The sequence below is a fragment of the Octodon degus genome, unplaced genomic scaffold (assembly GCF_000260255.1).
Source record: "Octodon degus isolate 3935 unplaced genomic scaffold, OctDeg1.0 scaffold00142, whole genome shotgun sequence".
Taxonomy (NCBI): Eukaryota; Metazoa; Chordata; class Mammalia; order Rodentia; family Octodontidae; genus Octodon; species Octodon degus.
In genome coordinates, this window is record NW_004524718.1 from 7248264 (window position 1) to 7249137 (window position 874).

Below are 874 nucleotides of genomic sequence, written 5' to 3' on the forward strand. Positions count from 1 at the left end.
AGATCTTTAACAACTTTAGATGATTCACAGGCTTTTGTTATTTATAGTCAACAGATGAGTCACTAGTTTCACAAAGAAAAAGCTATTTTTGGAGAGAATGGATGAAGAAAATTAACTCTATCTGTCTGCCTATCTATCTATATATCTAATCTATCATCTGCCATCTATCTTCACAATATAATACTGTCAGCCATAATGAAATTGTATCATGTCATTTCTGATAACATGGGGATAAACCTGGAGGATATCATTTTAAGTGAAATAAGTCAGGATAAAATGGTAGATATCATATGATCTTACTTATAGATGGAATCTGAAAATGCAGATTTCATAGAAGTAGAGAGAGGAGTGGTGGTTATCAGGAATTGAGCTAGTCTGTGGGTAACAAGTGGGAAAGGTTTTGGTCAAAGAATGCAAGCTAGAGCAAGTTTAAGAGACCTAAATTATTATAGAACATGGGGACTATAGCTAGTAATGTATTCTCTATAAATGATGAAAAATATCTAAAATATTCTCACCACAATACCACTATGTGAAGTAATTTCTGTTAGCCACATTTAGCAATTCCACAAGATATACGTACATATATTTCAAAACATCACATTTTATCCACACAATTGTATCAAAGCAAAAGTTAAAGTAAAACCTTTCCAGTTCCGATATCATGCACTAATATTAAAAACATCTTTTATCACCTGAAGCCTAGATATCAGAGGGGTTTAATTGAGCCAGCTCTGGAGAATTGCTTTTCTGATACTATTTGCTGATCATTTTGGACTATATATTCTTTTTTTTTCTTTTCAAAGTTTTATTGATAAACATATAGCAATGAGACAGTTTCAAATCAAATCGAAAGTACAGTTTCAACAAATAA